The sequence below is a fragment of the Globicephala melas genome, chromosome 10 (genome assembly GCF_963455315.2).
Source record: "Globicephala melas chromosome 10, mGloMel1.2, whole genome shotgun sequence".
Taxonomy (NCBI): Eukaryota; Metazoa; Chordata; class Mammalia; order Artiodactyla; family Delphinidae; genus Globicephala; species Globicephala melas.
In genome coordinates, this window is record NC_083323.1 from 39734070 (window position 1) to 39751561 (window position 17492).

Consider the following 17492-nt stretch of genomic DNA (forward strand, 5'->3'; position numbering starts at 1 on the left):
ATTATTGTATATGTGTGTATGTATGCATGTGTGTGTAGAGAGAGATAAACAGAGAGACAGGGATAGGAGAGGAGGATGAACAGGAGCAGGAGAAAGAGGAGAAGGAAGAGGAGAAGTTGTTTCTATGTGTTTTAAATGATCAGAAAAAAAAAGGAACTCAAATTTTAGAACAGCATCAAAGTATAGTCATCATGAAATATACCAATCTATCATTAACATAACTTTTAAAGGAAGATAAAGTCATCATAATCATCTTGTATTTGACTCTATGCCTTACTGTAACAGGAATGTATAAATAACCCAGGTAATCCACCATACCTAGACTTTGGTTTTCTAAGCCTTCCATAATCCTGATTTACTTCATTGATGATTCCTCATGTTTACTAACCAACAACATGTACTTTTTACTTAACTGGTCCCACCTTTATCATAGTTCTACAAAAGAGCTAGATTCTTCCTGGACTCTGTCTCTTCAAACATTTCATCCCTCTGTCCTGAAATGTCTTCTGATCCTTCCTCTGTTTACCAAAATCCATTTTGCTTGAGAAATCCAGCTCATTGTGTCTATAATGTCTTATTGGATCACTTCCAACACCAGCTTCTCAAACACTGATCCACGATAAATTTTTCACTAACACAGGACAAATGAGAAAAGCATCTTTTATGATGGCCCATGAATATAAAGACCTGAATAGTAAGGTTCTGATTTTCATTTTTCTTTGTTATATGTGAATATCCAAAGTATGTTTACATATCAGGTTTTTAGGGACAAATCTAATTGCAAGTATCTGCTATCCCCATAAGCTATTAAAATATCCTGAAAATTCCATTACTAAGCACTTAACACTACCTCTCTCAGACAGCTTCTATGACCGAATAATAAAGCAAAAATAATTTATTGGAACATGGGTCCTGATTTTGATTTTGTAACATATGGTCATATATTTATATCACATAATATAGCACTTAAAAATAGAACTTGCACAATTTACATAGACTATCTTACATTTTTGCCAATTTCTTCAGGATCTTTTGTACTGTCTCCCGTGTATATTAAAATGGTATTGTTTGGGATTCATACCTAGAGTTCATGTGGTGTAGAACAGACACAATACTTGCTTTCTGATTAGCTGCGAAGACTATTCATCTCATGGAATAGAAAAACAAAGTGACATTTCTATTAGAGGAAAGTTTCTTAAGGACAAGAATTTGATGAATAGAGAGTTAATAAATGAACCATTCCAAAAATATCCAACTAAATTAACATAATAAAAAAGACGAAACATCCATTCTTGATTCAAATATTTCCTAAAGATTTATGAATTATTGATGATCCCTACAGATGCTGAAAACAGTGTTTATAGGTGCAGACTTAGGAAAACTTTCTCCCCTCTGCACTAAGAAGTGACCACCTCAGTTTCTCCAAGCCTTGCACCAAATTGATAATATAGTACGCTTGTGGCAAAAAATGATTGTCGAGCTTTCAGAGCTACATCAGAAGTCTTTCTTTTCCATATCAAAAATAGTAAAAAACATAGGCTAGAAAATTGCTACAGAGCTGAAACAGCAACACCTTTGTTTATGAGGAAAAAGTCCAAGCGTGTAATTCTCTTGCCTTGCCTTGGGCCAAACATATTTACATGTTGAAAAGGGAGGAATCCTCTCTTCTTACAAAAATGTAAACCTTTGTACTGTGCCCTATTTAATTTCCCCTTGGATTACAGCTGCCTCCACACAATTTGACCATTTTCATTCAACTACCTCCCATTCTTTATATATTTTTTAAAAAGTGAAACCAGTTTGTGCATAATGTTAAGGTCCAATGCAACATTCTTTTTTTATATAATTATATAAAGTCGCTTATAGTTTCCTCTACATAAATAGTATATTTATCTTAAAAATAATTCCCCAGATGTCCAAGAAATCCTAGTCTTTATTCCAAAAGGAGTATGTTGTTTGACCTAAGACTAGGATGTGAAAGAACGATACTCTGGGAAATATTTTAGGGAAGCAACTTAGAAAGTTTTGTACTAAGATCATCAAGGATGATCTGTACTGACTTTTACTCTTTAAGATCTATAGAAGTGCTTGTCATTTATTTACATTAAGAAAATGATTACTTGAATGCAGGAAAGCCAAAATCTTGTTTATTAAGTTCATGTTTCATATAAAAATTTATATTGTTCCCTTGTGGAGTTTAATAAGAACTTTATGATTAATACAACAAGGATAGAAGTTGTAAACAATATTAATCAATTAAATTGAACCAACTTGTTATGAAAATTTTAATGACCTCTTTCTTTCCTGTTGGAGGAAGAAAAAACTTTGTGAAGTTCTATACCAAGAAAAACAATCTGTTCCATGTCTAGTGTGAAGTATAATCGACCCTTGAGCAACACAAGGGTTAGTGGCTCCAACCCCCATGCAAAACTAACTTTATGCTTTGACCCTCGGTTCTACAACCACAGATTCAACCAGCCAGAGATCGGGTAGTACTGTAATACCTATACATTGGGGGGGAAAAAAAAAAACCTGCACCTAAGTGGACCTGCAAAGTTCAAACCCCTGTTGTTCAAGGGCTAATTGTATACAGAAGATGCATATGAAATAGTTATCCCCAGCAGATCCAACTGAAGCACATAGCTTTTAAACTTGGAATGCATGACCCATGGAGTTTAATGTTTATATTTCACCCACATTTACCTGACTGATTTTTTAAAGGATGATACCTGTGCACTGAAAAGAAAGCTTCTCCTTTGAAATGAAGAAACCATGAATACTTAGATTGGCCCAAATTTAACCAGGAAGCAAGCAGTGATGAAATGTAAGGTTTTGCCTCAACTGGAGACAAACGGTAAGGAAACAAAAGTGGTGAGCTTCAAGAAGTTGTCCCAAGGATTACAGGAAGATAAGTTCCTTCAGGAAGCAAAAGAAGAAAATTTCTTTCTTTCTTTTTTATTTTTTTTAGAATTTTAGTTATTTTTTATACAGCAGGTTCTTATTAGTGATCCATTTTATACATATTAGTGTATATATGTCAATCCCAATTTTCTTCTCAAAAAAATTTAAAAGTAGAGAATATAATAAAGTTCAAATCAACACTTATTTACTTAATATCTATAATGTGCACATACTATCTAAAACAAATCAAAGCAAAATAGTTAGTTTGAAATGGAAAAACTTCCTATTAGTATTCAGGGCTCTAGATCTAAAGAATACAATGACTACAACTGAAATATTCACTAGAGATCAGTAGCAGCAGACTCTATCAACCAAAAGAAAGAAACAGCAAACTCAAAGACAAGTCATTTGAAATTATCTAGTCAGAGAGACATAAAGAAAAATAATAAAGAAAGCCCACAGAACTTATGAGATACCATCAAAGAGAACCACATCATGAGAGTCTCAGAAGCAGAAAAGAAACAAAAAGGGGTGAAAAGCTTATTTAAAAAAATAATGACTGAAAACTTCCCAAATCTGGGGAGGAGAATGGACATCCAGATTCATGAAACCCACAGAACTCCAAAAATGTTAAATCTAAAGAGTTCTACATCAAAACAAAATATAATTAAATTGTCAAAATCAAAGACAAAGAGAGAGTTTGGAATGTAGTGAGAAAAAAAGTGATTCGTCACATACAAGAGGACCTCATAAGTAGAACTTTCAGCAGAAATCCTGCAAGCCAGGAAAGATTGGGATAATACGCTCAATGTGCTGAAGGAAGAAAAGTGCCAGTGAAGACTACTAGATCCAGCAAAACTATCTTTTAAAAATAAAGAAGAGAGAAATCTTTCCCAGAAAAACAAAAACTGAGGGAGTTCTTTACCACTAGACTTGCTCTACAAGACATTCTACAGGTAGCTCTTCAAGTTGAAATGAAAGAACACTAAACAGCAACACAGAAGTGCATGAAAGTATGAATTCATTAATAAAGATAAACATATAGACATATAGAGAAAAAATATTGCACTGGTATTGTATAAGTCACTTTTAACCCTAGTATAAAAGTTAAAAGACAGATACTAAGAATAACTATAACCACAAAGAATTATTTTCTGATATACAGCATAAAAGTAAGTAAATTCTGGCACTAATAACATAAAGTGTAGGGGAGAGTAAAAGTATAAATTTTTTGTATGCAACTGAACTTGTTATCAGCCTAAAATAGACTTATAAATATATTAAGTTTTATGCAAGTCTTATGGTAACCACAAAAACACACACACACATACAAACTATAGTAGATACAAAAATGGTAAATAGAAAAGAAGTATATCACTATGGGAAAAACCACAGTAAGTCACAAAAGAAGACAGCAACAGAAAAAGAGAGGAACAAAAGAAATTCAAAAGGGAAAACAACAAAATGGCAATAGTAAGCTCTTACCTATTAATAATTACTCTATATGTAAATAGATTAAACTCACCAATCAAAAGATTTGGAGTAGATGAATGCATATTAAAAATACAAGATTGAACTATACACTCTCTACAAGACTCACTTTATTTTTTTCTTAATAAATTTATTTATTTGTTTATTTATTTATTTTTGGCTGCATTGGGTCTTCGTTGCTGCACATGACCATTCTCTAGTTGTGGGGAGCGAGGGCTACTCTTTGTTGCAGCGCATGGGCTTTTCTTGCTGCGAAGCACTGGCTCTAGGCACATTGGCTTCAATAGTTGTGGCACATGGGCTCAGTAGATGTGGCTCGCCGGCTCTAGAGCTCAGGCTCAGTAGTTGTGGCACATGGGCTTAGTTGCTCCGTTGCATGTGGGATCTTCCTGGACCAGGGACTGAACCCGTGTCCCATGCGTTGGCAGGCAGATTCTTTTAGTTTGAATTTTATTTATTTTTTTATACAGCAGGTTCTTATTAGTTATCCATTTTATACATATTAGTGTATATATGTCAATCCCAGTCTCCCAATTCATCACACCCCACCACCACCACCACCACATTCCCCACTTGGTGTCCATACATTTGTTCTCTACATCTGTGTCTCAATTTCTGCCCTGCAGAACAGTTAATCTGTACCATTTTTCTAGGTCCCACATATATGCATTGATATACAATATTTGCTTTTCTCTTTCTGACTTACTTCACTCTGTATGACAGTCTCTAGATCCATCCACATCTCTATTATTGACCCAATTTCCTTCCTTTTTACAGCTGAGTAATATTCCATTCTATATATGTACAAAAGCTTCCTAATCTATTTTTCTGCCGACGGGCATTTAGGTTGCTTCCATAACCTGGCTATTGTAAATAGTGCTGCAATGAACATTGGGGTGCATGTGTCTTTTTGAATTATGATTTTCTCTGGGTATATGCCCAGTAGTAGGATTGCTGGGTCATATGGTAATTCTATTTTTAGCTTTTTAAGGAACATCCATACTGTTCTCTATAGTGGCTGTATCAATTTACATTCCCCACAGCAGTGCAAGACAGTTCCCTTTTCTCCACACCCTCTCCAGCATTTGTTGTTTGTAGATTTTCTGATGATGCCCATTCTAACTGGTATGAGGTGACACCTCATTGTAGTTTTGATTTGCATTTCTCTAATAATTAGTGATGTTGCGCAGCTTTTCATGTGCTTTGTAGCCATCTGTATGTCTTCGGAAAAATATCTATTTAAGTCTTCTGCTCATTTTTGGATTGGGTTGTTTGTTTTTTTAATATTTAGCTGCATTAGCTGTTTATATATTTTGGAGATTAATCCTTTGTCTGTTGATTTGTTTGCAAATATTTTCTCCCATTCTGAGGGTTGTCTTTTCATCTTGTTTGTAGCTTCCTTTGCTTTGCAAAAGCTTTTAAGTTTCCTTAGATCCAATTTGTTTATTTCTGTTTTTATTCCCATTACTCTAGGAGGTGGATCAAAAAAGATCTTGCTTTGATTTATGTCAAAGAGTGTTCTTCCTATGTTTTCCTCTAAGAGCCTTATAGTGTCCAGTCTTACATTTAGGTCTCTAATCCATTTTGAGTTTATTTTTGTGTATGGTGTTAGGAAGTATTCTGATTTCATTCTTTTACAAGTAGCTGTCCAGTTTTCCCAGCACCACTTATTGAAGAGACTGTCTTTTCTCCATTGTATATCCTTGCCTCCTTTGTCATAGATTAGTTGACCATAGGTGCGTGGGTTTATCTCTGTGCTTTCTATCCTGATCCATTGATCTATATTTCTGTTTTTGTGCCAGTGTCTTGATTACTGTAGCTTTGCAGTATATTCTGCAGTCAGGGAGTCTGATTTCTCCAGCTCCATTTTTTTCCCTCAAGATTGCTTTGGCTATTCAGGGTCTTTTGTGTCTCCATACAAATTTTAAGATTTTTTCTTCTAGTTCTGTAAAAAATGCCATTGGTAATTTGCCAGGGATTGCATTGAATCTGTAGATTGCTTTGGGTAGTATAGTCATTTTCACAATATTGATTCTTCCAATCCAAGAACATGGTATATCTCTCCATCCGTATCATCTTTCATTTCTTTCATCAGTGTCTTATAGTTTTCTGCATACAGGTCTTTTGTCTCTCTAGGTAGGTTTATTCCTAGGTATTTTATTCTTTTTGTTGCAGTGATAAATGGAAGTGTATCCTTAATTTTTCTTTCAGATTTTTCATCATTAGTGTATATGGATGCAAGAGATTTCTGTACATTAATTTTGTATCCTGCAACTTTACCAAATTCATTGATTAGCTCTAATAGTTTTCTGGTGGCATCTTTAGGATTCTCTATATATAGTATCATGGCATCTGCAAACAGTGACAGTTTTACTTCTTCTTTTCCAATTTGTATTCCTTTTGTTTCTTTTTCTTCTCTGATTGCTGTGGCTAGGACTTCCAAAACTATGTTGAATAATAGTGGTGAGAGTGGACATCCTTGGCTTGTTCCTGATCTTAGAGGAAATGCTTTCAGTTTTTCACCATAGAGAATGATGTTTGCTGTGGGTTTGTCTTATATGGCTTTTATTATGTTGAGGTAGGTTCCCTCTATGTCCACTTTCTGGAGAGTTTTTATCATATATCAGTGTTGAATTTTGTCAAAAGATTTTTCTGCATCTACTGAGTTGATCATATGGTATTTATCCTTCAGTCTGTTAATCTGGTGTATCACATTGATTGATTTGCATATACTGAAGAATCCTTGCATCCCTGGGATTAATCCCACTTGATCATGGTGTATGATCCTTTTAATGTGTTGTTGGATTCTGTTTCCTAGTATTTTGTTGAGGATTTTTGCATCTATATTCATCAGTAATATTGGTCTGTAATTTTCTTTTTTTTGTAGTGTTTTTGTCTGGTTTTGGTATCAGGGTGATGGTGGCCTCATAGAATCTGTTTGGGAGTTTTCCTTCCTCTGCAATTTTTGGAAGAGTTTGAGAAGGATGGGTGTTAGCTTTTCTTTAAATATTTGATAGAATTCACCTGTGAAGCCGTCTGGTCCTGGACTTTTGTTTGTTGGAAGATTTTTAATCACAGTTTCAATTTCATTACTTGTGATTGGTATGTTCTTATTTTCTATTCCTTCCTGGTTCAGTCTTGGAAGGTTATACTTTTCTAAGAATTTGTCCATTTCTTCCAGGTTGTCCATTTTATTGCCATAGAGTTGCTTGTAGTAGTCTCTTAGGATGCTTTGTATTTCTGCGGTGTCTGTTGTAACTTCTTTTTCGTTTCTAATTTTATTGATTTGAGTCCTCTCCCTCTTTTTCTTGATGAGTCTGGCTAATGGTTTATCAATTTTGTTTATCTTCTCAAAGAACCAGCTTTTAGTATTATAGATCTTTGCTAATTTTTTTCTTTGTTTCTATTTCATTTATTTTTGCTCTGATCTTTATGATTTTTTCCCTTCTGCTAACTTTGGGTTTTGTTTGTGCTTCTTTTTCTAGTTCCTTTACGCATAAGGTTAGATTGTTTATTTGAGATTTTTCTTGTTTCCTGAGGTAGGCTTGTATAGCTATAAACTTCCCTCTTAGAACTGCTTTTGCTGCATCTCATAGGTTTGCGATTGTCGTGTTTTCATTGTCATTTGTCTCTAGGTACTTTTTGATTTCCTCTTTGATTTCTTCAGTGATCACTTGGTTATTTAGTTACGTATTGTTTAACCTCCATGTGTTTGTGTTTTTTATGGTTTCTTCCCTGTAATTCATTTCTAATCTCATAGCGTTGTGGTAAGAAAAGATGCTTGATATGATTTCAATTTTCTTAAATTTACTGAGGCTTGATTTGTGACCAAGATGTGATCTATCCTGGAGAATGTTCCATGCACACTTGAGATCTTTTAGGATGATCTTTTAGAATCTGCTCTTTTAGGATGGAATGTCCTCTAAGTATCAATTAAATCTATCTGGTCTATTGTGTCATTTAAAGCTTGTGTTTCCTTATTGTCTGTTTGGATGATCCATTGGTGTAAGTGAGGTGTTAAAGTCCGCCACTATTATTGTGCTACTGTCGATTTCCTCTTTTAGAGATGTTAGCAGTTGCGTTACGTATTGAGGTGCTCTTATGTTGGGTGCATGTATATTTATAATTGTTATATCTTCTTCTTGGATTGATCCCTTGATCTTTATGTAGTATCCATCCTTGTCTCTTGTAACATTCTTTAAAGTCTATTTTATCTGATATGAGTATTGCTACTCCAGATTTCTTTTGATTTCCATTTGCATGGAATATCTTTTCCATCCCCTCACTTTCAGTCTGAATGTGTCCATAGGTCTGAAGTAGGTCTCTTGTAGACAGCATATATATGGGTCTTGTTTTTGTATCCATTCAGCAAGTGCTTCTTTGGAGCATTTAATCTATTCATGTTTAAGGTAATTATCGATATATGTTCCTATAACCATTTTCTTAATTGTAATGGGTTTGTTTTTGTAGGTCCTTTTCTTCTCTTGTGTTTCCCACTTAGAGAAGTTCCTTTAGCATTTGTTGTAAAGCTGGTTTGGTGGTGCTGAATTCTCTTAGCTTTTGCTTGTCTGTAAAGCTTTTGATTTCTGTCAAATTTGAATGAGATCCTTGCCAGGTAGAGTAATCTTGGTTGTAAGTTCTTCCCTTTCATCACTTTAAATATATCATGCCACTCCCTTCTGGCTTGTAGAGTTTCTGCTGAGAAATCAGCTGTTAACCTTATGGGAATTCCCTTGTATGTTATTTGTCATTTTTCCCTTGTTGCTTACAATAATTTTTCTTTGTCTCTAATTTTTGACTGATTACTATGTGTCTCTGCATGTTTCTCCTTGGGTTTATCCTGCCTGGGACTCTCTTGGACTTGGGTGGCTCTTTCCTTTCCCATGTAGGGAAGTTTTTGACTATAATCTCTTCAAACATTTTCTTGGGTCCTTTCTCTCTCTCTTCTCCTTCTGGGACCCCTATAATGCAAATGTTGATGCATTTAATGGTGTCCAAGAGGTCTCTTGGGCTGTGTTCATATCTTTTCATTCTTTTTTCTTTATTCTGTTCCACAGCAGTAAATTCCACCATTCTGTCTTCCAGGTCACTTACCCCTTCTTCTGACTCATTTATTCTGCTATTGATTCCTTCTAGTGTAGTTTTCATTTCAGTTATTGTATTTTTCATCTCTGTTTGTTTGTTCTTTCGTTCTTCTAGGTGTTTGTTCTTTCATTCTTCTAGGTGTTTGTTCTTTCATTCTTCTAGGTCTTTGTTAAACATTTCTTGCATCTTCTCCATCTTTGCCTCCATTCTTTTTCCGAGGTCCTGGATCATCTTCACTATCATTATTATGAATTCTTTTCTGGAAGGTTGCCTATCTCCACTTCATTTAGTTGTTTTTCTGGGGTTTTATCTTGTTCCTTCATGTGGTACATAGCCCTCTGACTTTTCATCTTGTCTCTCTTTCCGTGAATGTGGTTTTTGTTCCTCAGGCTGCAGGATTGTAGTTCTTCTTGCTTCTGCTGTTTGCCCTCTGGTGGATGAGGCTAAGAGACTTGTGCACGTTTCCTGATGGGAGGGATGGTGGTGTGTAGAAATGGGTGTTGCTCTGGTGGCAGAGCTCAGTAAAACTTTAATCTGCTTGTCTGCTGATGGGTGGGGGTGGGTTCACTCCCTGTTGGTTGCTTGGCCTGAGGCAACCCAACACTGGAGCCTACCTGGGCTCTTTGTTGGGAATAATGGCACACTCTGGGAGGGCTCATGCCAAGGAGTACTTCCCAGAACTTCTGCTGCCAGGGTCCTTGTCCTCACTGTGAGCCACTGTCACCCCCTGCCTCTGCAGGAGATCACCCTACACCAGCAGGTAGGTCTGGTTCAGTCTCCTATGGGGTCACCACTCCTTCCCCTGGGTCCCGATGCACACACTACTTTGTGTGTGCCCTCCAAGAGTGGAGTCTCCATTTCCCCCAGTCCTGTTGAAGTCCTGCAATCAAATCCCGCTAGGCTTCAACATCTGATTCTCTAGGAATTCCTCCTCCCATTGCCGGACCCCCAGGTTGGGAAGCCTGACGTGCGGCTTATAACCTTCACTCCAGTGGGTGGACTTCCGTGGTACAAGTGTTCTCCAGTTTGTGAGTCACCCACTCAGCAGTTATGGGATTTGATTTTATTGTTATCGCGCTCCACCTACCATCTCATTGTAACTTCTCCTTTGTCTTTGGATGTGGGGTATCTTTTTTGGTGAGTTCCATTGTCTTCTTGTCGATGATTGTTCAGCAGTTAATTGTGATTCTGGTGCTCTCACAAGAGGGAGTGAGAGCACTTCCTCCTACTCTGCCATCTTGAATCAATCTCCCTGCAGGCAGATTCTTAACCACTGTGCCACCAGGGAAGTCCTGGACTCACTTTAGATTTAAGGACACACATAGGCTAAAAGGGAAATGATGGAAAAAATATTGCATGCAAATAACAACTGAAAGAGAGTATTGGGCAAAATAGATTTTTAAGTCAAAAACTGTCACAAGAGACAAAGTTTGTAATCACAAACTGATAAAAGAGTCAGTTCAACAGGAAGATAGAACAATTACAATATATATGTACCCAATATCAGAACACCGAAATATATAAAACAAAGACAATTACAATATATATGTACCCAATATCAGAGCACCGAAATATATAAAACAAACACTGACAGATGTAAAGGGAGAACTGGAGAGCAATAGAATAACAGTAGAAGACTCTAATATTCCACTTTCCAAAATAAATAGATGATCCAGATAGAAAATCAATAAGGGAAATGAAACCCAAGAAACACTATACATCATTGTATAGTGGATCTAACAGACATATACAGAACATACAAAAGTAGTAGAATACACATTATTTTCAAATGCACACAGAACTTTCTCCAGAGGGTGCTCATGCTAGGTCACAGAACAAGTCTTTACAAATTTAAGAAGAGTGAAATTATTCCAAGTAACAATTTTGACCACAATGGGATGAATCTAAAAATTATAAAAAAAGGAAAAATTCACAAATACATGGAAATTAAATAGCACATTCTTGAACAACCATTAGGTCAAAGAGAAAAGTCCAAAGGGCAATTAGAAAATAACACAAAACAAACAACAATGCAAACACAACATAATAAAACTTAGATGATGCAGTAAAAACAGTACTAAGAAGGAAGTCTATAATGATAAATACCTGCATTTAACAAAAGAAGAAAGATCTCAAACAACATATATTTACACCTCAAAAAACTAGAAAAAGAAGGACAAATTAAATCTGAAGTTAGCAGAAGGAAGTAAATAATACAGATTAGAGCTGAAATAAATCAAGTGAGAATAGAAAAACAAGAAAAATTGACAAAACTACAAGCTGGTTCTTGGAAAAACTAAAATCAACAGACCTTTAGCTGAATTAACTAAGAAAAAAGAGATAAATAAATAATATCGGAAATGGAAGAGGATATATTACAACTGATTCCACAGAAGTAAAAAATAAAAGGGACTGTTATGGACAATTATATTCCAAGTGACCTAGGAGAAATGGATAAATTTCTAGAAACATACAAACTATCAAGTCTAAATCAAGAAGATACAGAACATTTAAACAGACCATTAACCTATATGACCAATAAAGAGACTGAATCAGTAATCAAAAAACGCTCAGAAAAGAAATGACCAGGACTAGATGGCATCACAAGTGAATTCTATCAAACATTTAAAGAAGAATTAATACCAACCCTTCTTAAACTCCTCCAAAAAATATGAGGGAAAACATTGAAACTTATTTTATGAGGCCATTATCACACTGATACCAAAACCATACAAAGTCAACACAAGAAAAGAAAACTATAGGCCAATATCCCTGATAAACATAGCTGTAACTATCATCAACAAAATATTAGCAAACTTAATTCAACATCACATTAAAAAGATCATGCATAATGATCAAATGGGATTTGTCCCTATGATGTAAGGATAGTTCAACATACACCAATTAATTGATGTGTGATACACCACATGAACAGAATGAAGAATAAAAATCTTTTTCCATATCAATAGATGCAGAAAAATCAGCTGAAAAAATTCAACACCCATTCATGATAAAAAAAAACTCTCAAATTAGGTATAGAAGGAACTTACTTCAACACAATAAAGTCTATATATTAAAAGCCCACAGTTAGCATCATACCCAGTAGTCAAAAACAAAGGTTTTCCTCTTAGATCTGTAACAAGGCAAGATGTCCACTCTTGCCACTTCTTTCAACATAATATTGGAAGTCCTATCTAGAGCAATTAGGCAAGAAGAAGAAATAAGAGGCACCCAAATCAGAAAGGAAAAAACTTATATCTGTCTGTTTTAAGACGAAATAATTTTATGTGTAGAAAAAGCCGAATACTCCAACCAAAAAACCACTAGAACTAATAAATAGATTCAGAAAAGTTGCAGGATACAAAATCAGCATACAAAAATCAGCTGCATTTCTATATACTAACAATGAACTATCCAAAAAGAAAATTATGTAAACAATCAAAAGATAGAGTACTTAGGAATAAGTTTAAATAAGGAGGTGAAAGATTTGTACACTGAAAACTATAAAACACTGATGAAAGAAAATAAAGCAGATACAAATAAATAAACATTCAGTGTTCATGGATTGGAGGAAATAAAATTGTTAAAATGTTGATACTACCCAAAGGAATCTACAGATTCAATACAATCACTATCAGAATCCCAATGGCATATTTTTACAGAAACAGATAAAAGAATCCTAAAATTCTTATGGAACCACAAATATCATGAATAGCCAAAGTACTTTTGAGTAAGAAGAACAAAGTTGGAGGCATCATATTTCCTTATTTCAAAATATACTACCAAGCTAAAGTAATCAAAATAGTATGGTATTGGCATTAAAAAAAAAAGACATATAGACCGATGGAACAGAATAGAGAGACCAGAAACAAACACATGCATATATGATCAGTCGAATTTGGACAAGGGTACTGAGAATACACAATGGGGAAAGGATGGTCTCTTCAATAAATGGTGTTGGAAAAACTGGATATCCACATCCAAAAAAATTAAATTAAATGCTTATTTTACACAAAAATCAACTCAAAATTGATTAAAGAGTTAAATGTAAGATCTGAAACTGTAAGACTCCTAGAAGAAAATATAAAAGAAAAGCTTCTTGACATTGGTCTGGGCAATGATTTCTTGGATATGACACCAAAAACACAGACTTTCTTCTCACCTCTCTCAGCTATGACTCCACAGAAGATGTCATAAAACAAATCACAGTTTGTGGGGGGAAAAAACCATACAGATCACCATTAATTATAAGACTTTATTCAGAAGGCCAGTGATTATCTTTGGGAAAAAAGGCAGAATTTTTTATAGCTTTTTAGCAAGGGATTTATCTAAATTTCAGCTTATTTAATAACAGCCATGGTTTTGGCAATTTGATTTATCAAGAAGGTGAAAGAAACAATTAATGAGGTCAAGTTCAATAGGGGGTTGGGAGGAACAGCTGCAGGTGACAAAGGCATGCAAGGGACAGAGTGGAAAATTTTTAATCCTCCCAGGTCTTTTTCAATTTACGTATTACAGCCCTGCTATGTACCAATATTATTTCCTTTCATTATATTTGTTTTCAGTTATTTGTATTTATAATTGTTTCTTGTGATAATAGACTTACAAGTTAGGCAGGAATTTTTATTTCTTACTGGATTTTATTTTACAATATATTGTAATTAAGTTAATAATTTTATTCTCAACACATTTTTAAATTACTTTGAAGAAAAGTAGTTACTTTTTCTAAAACTACTTGTAAAATTGAGATGCATCTTATATATTCCCTAAGCACTGGAAAATTATGAGAGTAGTTCATTACCTGGTAAAAACAAGTTAAGAAAAGTAGAGCATGTAAAAGCTGGATTGTAAGGGCCCAATTAAAACGCTGGTAGTGAGGAAGTGGGGGCAGCAAGTGTAGATATTTATGTTAGGATACCTGATGAAGAAGGGACAGGAAGAGGCAGAGTAGTAACTTAAGGGATCAAATGGGAATGTCTTATTTATTTATTTACTTACTTCCAGTTTTATTGAGATATAAATGACATATAGCACTGTAGAAGCTTCAGGGATACAACGTAACCAACTGATTTACATACGTCATATAGCGATTGTCACAATAAGTTGGTGAATATCCATCATCTCATATAGGTACATACAAAATTAAAGAAATAGAAAAGTAAGTAATAAATTTTTTTTCTTGTGATGAGAACTCAGGATTTACTCTCTTAACTTTCATATGTAACATACAGCAGTTCTAATTATATTTATCATGTTGTACATTATATCCCTAGTACTTATTTTTTTTACAGCTGGAAGTTTGTACCTTTTCACTGTCTTCATCCAATCACCCAATTCCCCCTCCCCTCATGGCCCCTCCACCCCACCCCTGTTTCTGGTAACACAAATCTGATCTCTTTTTCTAGGAGTTTGTTTGTTTTTGAAGTATAATCGACCTACAACACTACATTAGTTCCTGTTAAACAACATAGTGATTTGATACTTCTATACATTTCAAATTGATCACCACAATAATTCTAGTTAAGATATGTCACCATACAAAGATATTAGGGAACATCTTTTAGAATAGAGAGAGTCTATTCATGTTAATTGGCAAAAGGAAAAAAAGATTTAAGCTTAGAATATTTGATAGAGTGATGTCTCAGTAGATGTGGGAAATAGTGAGAGTGAGAACACAAACTAAAGATGATGCAATCCATGTCAGATAAGTTTCATCTCCTCGGGAAAGCTGTAACTAAAATCATTTGCTAAGAGTGAGAGAGGTGGGGAAGGGGACTGAATCTTCAGGAAATTGAGGGAATGGAGATTAGCAACAGATGTCCTTAAGAGTCCTCTGAGGAGTCTCACTAGCTCAAGCTGCACATTGACTGCCAGCCCCTATTAAATAGGGAGCTGACAGAAGTAGACAGTAGGAACCTTTTCACAGTCTGGGAAAATAGTGTGTCAAGCAAATTAATAGAACTCTAGGCATGAAAACCTCAAACTTCTAAAACTGTGCTCAAATAGACATTGCAATAGACGATTGCGTTCATTTCAGTTGATTCTTATAAGTTTTAAAACCTATGCAGAATCCTCAAGATCCTAAGAGATGTGAGTACAGGTTCTATTTTCCCCCATTTCTGTCAGCAGTACATATACTTGAAGAAGGAGACATTTCTTCCACGCTTGATAGCTCCCACAAATCACTACGCCCCTTTAATCTCCCACTAAAGACAAAGACACACACATAAACACACACTGATTTTCATTATGTCTCGGCTTTTGTTTGATAAGTTTAAAAGGAACCACCTGGTGAGTTACAGCTTCAGTATATCTATTCAGGACAATATACTGAGTAATATTCTAAAAGCTGAGCCAAGGATAGTATTCATGAATCTTGTAAATATTAGAATATATAGTACCTTACTAAAATTATAAATAGCAGCATATTCAGGTATAAATGTAATATCAACAGAATGCAGAAATATGATGCAAAGTAATCACAGTTGATTCCGGAAGAGGTCACAAAAAATTTCAGAAAATAACTATGACAAATATTAAGGCATAAATACAGTGAGGAAAACTTGGGACAGGGGAGGTCAGAGTGGATATGAAATAAGTACTGCACCTCCTGTAATGTCTGAGACACAGAGCTTTCCTTGAGACATTGGCATGTGAAGGGAGAGTAGGAGACTTCCACCATGGTATCAGCCTAACTCACTATGACCCTTTAATTTAACTCCTCAAAAACATGAAAGGGAAAAAAAAAAAAACATGAAAGGGAAGCAACTAGGGAATCATGTTTACAGTACATAACCTTACCTCTATGTCCAAACTTTATTAAACTCTTATTATATATTTGACTCAACCTTCTCTCTCTGAATTTCTCTCCCCTGAGACTATAGACTTGTAAAATAAGTTCAAAGTTAGCAGATTTTTTTCAATCCTTTAAATGTGGTTATGCAAATGTAAGCCAGCCATTTTCCACAAACCACAGAGGCCAAGAAGTCGAAGTAGTTCACCCTTGAGTGTAAAATAATACAACAGGTATACAGAGACAGACGACAAGATTTCTAAAGGTCAGCCAATTCCTAACTGTAATCCTTCTTTTTGAGACTTGAACCCTACCTTCGGGTTCATGAGGAATCTCTGTCCTGTACTTTCTTATCATAAATTTCTTCTATTCTTAATCTTGTTGAAGTTGGTCTCTCACACATGTCATCAGAAGTCCTGAATCTAGGGAGAGTTGAAAATCTAGAATAGTAGAACTTTTTATCCAATTAAAGATATGCCTTTCTGACATGTAGCCTGTGTTTGATTCCTGACTCAACCACTTACTAGCTATGTATACTTTTTTTTTAATTGAAGTATACCTGTTTTGCAATGTTGTGTTGTTTTCTGCTGTACAGCACAGTGATTCAGTACTTTTGCAGATTATACTCCATTGTGGGTTATTATAAGATGGTGGCTATATTTCCCTGTGCTATACAGTATATCCTTGTTGTATATCTATTTTTTTACATCTAGCTATGTGTCTTTGAGTAAATTGCTTAAATCTCTCTGTGCTAAAATTTCCCCTTCTGTAAAACAGCAATTGGTACTTAAATCATAAGGTTGTGATAGGAATTAATGAAATGAGTTAGCATACATAAAGCACTTAGAAGGGTACCTGGTATTTAGCAAGTGATTATTATATTTGATAAATATATACATATCTTAGTGGGTACAGATGGAGATAAATAAAAAGTTAAGCAGCATGTTCAACAAATTAAGTTGTATAATAACATATTCTTATAAGTCAAAAGCTCTCAAAAAAAACATAGGCCTTTCAGATGTCTCTCCATATTCATATATAATCAAATAAGGCAAAGTACTGGACGTGCTGGATGTGGTAAGACATAGATAAAATGCATTATGTTATTTGGCTAAATTTCTACAAACACATGGCTACTCTATGAGAAGATTCCGCTTCAGACCACTGAAAGATTCGGACTTGGCATCCTGAATGTACATGCATACACACACACACACACACA

At 35.0% G+C, this 17492-nt stretch overlaps 1 long non-coding RNA gene across 2 annotated transcripts in view; it reads right to left on the reverse strand.

Moving 5' to 3' along the window:
* The window catches only part of LOC138842851 (uncharacterized), a 350488-nt gene that overhangs the window by 84922 nt on the left and 248074 nt on the right, over window positions 1–17492 (reverse strand). The gene's annotated exons all lie outside the window — the stretch shown is intronic.